The sequence below is a fragment of the Rutidosis leptorrhynchoides genome, chromosome 1 (assembly GCF_046630445.1).
Source record: "Rutidosis leptorrhynchoides isolate AG116_Rl617_1_P2 chromosome 1, CSIRO_AGI_Rlap_v1, whole genome shotgun sequence".
In the NCBI taxonomy this organism is placed as follows: Eukaryota; Viridiplantae; Streptophyta; class Magnoliopsida; order Asterales; family Asteraceae; genus Rutidosis; species Rutidosis leptorrhynchoides.
Window position 1 is genome coordinate 86,465,938 of NC_092333.1, and position 2,852 is coordinate 86,468,789.

Below are 2,852 nucleotides of genomic sequence, written 5' to 3' on the forward strand. Positions count from 1 at the left end.
CGAAGAAGAAGAAACGAGCGAGTCGGAATAAGATAGTTGTATTCGTGTGGTGTAATATATGGAATATAGTGTTCTTATGCTTTATGATATATGTAAAAATTGCTTGTATTAATAAGTATTTTTTTTATGAATCTAACTCTTGTCTATTTTACAGTTTTAAAAACACAAAATGGATAGACAACCCAATATTTTAAGAGACCTACCCGGAGACATGATTGATGAAATCCTGTCTAGAGTCGGCCAGAATTCTTCGGCACAACTATTTAAGGCGAGATCAGTTTGTAAGACATTCGAAGAACGTTCTAAGAATGTCTTGGTTTATAAGAGACTTTCGTTTGAAAGATGGGGGATATCACATTGGGAAACCCATAAGTTACGATGTGTTTACTTTGACGCATATATTGCGGGGAACCCAAATGCTATTTTACGCAACGGGTTAAGAAATTATTTTGACTCAATATATCCGAATATTGGACTTCGTGATTTAGAAAAAGCGGCTAACATGCAACATAAAGAAGCATGTTATGCTTACGGATTAGTAATGTTCGCTTCTCACCAAAGTGAGAACAAGAACATCGGGCTACAACTATTAAACAAAACGTTTCCACAAGTGACGGAGTCGGTAATTGGGGTAAGAAATGAGGTTTTTAGATTATTACGGGACTGTTGGACATTACGTAACCCTCGTCCCTTTGATGACGTTACAACACGCTGTCTTATCAACGGCCATAACGGTTATGTTGCACAAGACCAAGGATGGGAAGTAGTCCTAGTAAAACCAGAATGCATGACTTGTTTCTGGACGTATGAATTACGTGTCTTTATTGCCTTTGCCGAACGACTTGTGTACTAGCTAGAATTGACTTCACAACTATCTTGTATCAAAGTTATTGTGTGCTATATTTCATGCTTTATGTAAAATAAGCGGTATTGTAAGTTTGTAAAATATTGTATAAAAGTTTGAACGCGAAATATTATTACAATCAGTTTTTCATATAGAATTGTAGTAGTTGAATTGTATATTAGCTACTAAGTATGAACTTAACGGGTAGGTACTACCCGAATTTAAACTTATAAAACGCTAATATGAAGAAAAAGCTTTTATAAATGAGTTCATATTATGCTACGAAATACTATTAACTACTCTTAATATTCTGTATGATTAACTTGTTCCATTTAACTATTTTGAAGGAAATGGCACCGACTACTCGACACACCGTGAATATGAATGAAGAGGAATTCCGTACTTTTCTAGCTTCAAACATAGCCGCAGTACAGGCTGCGCTACATACTAACAATAACCTTGGATCTAGCAGTACAGGAAATCGTGTAGGATGCACCTACAAAGAATTCACTGCCTGCAAACCTTTGGAATTTGATGGAACCGAAGGACCGATCGGATTGAAACGGTGGACCGAGAAGGTTGAATCGGTGTTTGCCATAAGTAAGTGTACTGAAGAGGACAAAGTGAAGTATGCTACGCATACCTTCACAGGTTCTGCGTTAACATGGTGGAATACCTATCTAGAGCAAGTGGGACAAGATGATGCGTACGCACTACCGTGGTCAGCATTCAAGCACTTGATGAACGAGAAGTACCGTCCCAGAACCGAGGTCAATAAGCTCAAGACAGAACTTAGAGGGTTACGAACCCAAGGATTTGATATTACCACGTACGAAAGACGATTCACAGAATTGTGCCTATTATGTCCGGGAGCATTCGAAGATGAGGAAGAGAAGATCGACGCGTTTGTGAAAGGATTACCGGAAAGAATCCAAGAAGATATAAGTTCACACGAGCCCGCCTCCATACAACAGGCATGTAGAATGGCTCACAAACTAGTGAACCAGATTGAAGAAAGAATTAAAGAACAGACTGCTGAAGAGGCCAATGTGAAGCAAGTCAAAAGAAAGTGGGAGGAAAACGGTGATAAGAATCACCAATACAACAACAACAGCAATTACAACAATAATCGCAATAATTATCCCAACAATCGCAACATCAATCGCAACTACAACAAACGGCCCAACAACAACAACAACAACAGCAACTACAACAATCATCCCAACAACAATAATAACCGCAACAACAACAACAATCAGAAGCAACTATGCCAAAGGTGTGAAAAGAATCACTCGGGGTTCTGCACCAAATTTTGCAACAAGTGTAAAAGAAATGGTCATAGCGCGGCGAAGTGTGAGGTCTACGGACCAGGGGTTAATAGAACGAAAGGAACAAATGGTGTCGGAACGAGTAATGGCGGAGCAAGTAGTGTCGGAGCAAGTTATGCCATTGTAGTTTGTTATAAATGTGGAAAACCAGGCCACATTATTAGAAATTGCCCGAACCAGGAGAACACGAATGGACAAGGCCGTGGAAGAGTTTTCAATATTAATGCGGTAGAGGCACAGGAAGACCCGGAGCTTGTTACGGGTACGTTTCTTATTGACAATAAATCTGCTTACGTTTTATTTGATTCGGGTGCGGATAGAAGCTATATGAGTAGAGATTTTTGTGCTAAATTAAGTTGTCCATTGACGCCTTTGGATAGTAAATTTTTACTCGAATTAGCAAATGGTAAATTAATTTCAGCAGATAATATATGTCGGAATCGAGAAATTAAACTGGTTAGCGAAACATTTAAGATTGATTTGATACCAGTAGAGTTAGGGAGTTTTGATGTGATAATCGGTATGGACTGGTTGAAAGAAGTGAAAGCGGAGATCGTTTGTTACAAAAATGCAATTCGCATTATACGAGAAAAAGGAAAACCCTTAATGGTGTACGGAGAAAAGGGCAACACGAAGCTACATCTTATTAGTAATTTGAAGGCACAAAAACTAATAAGAAA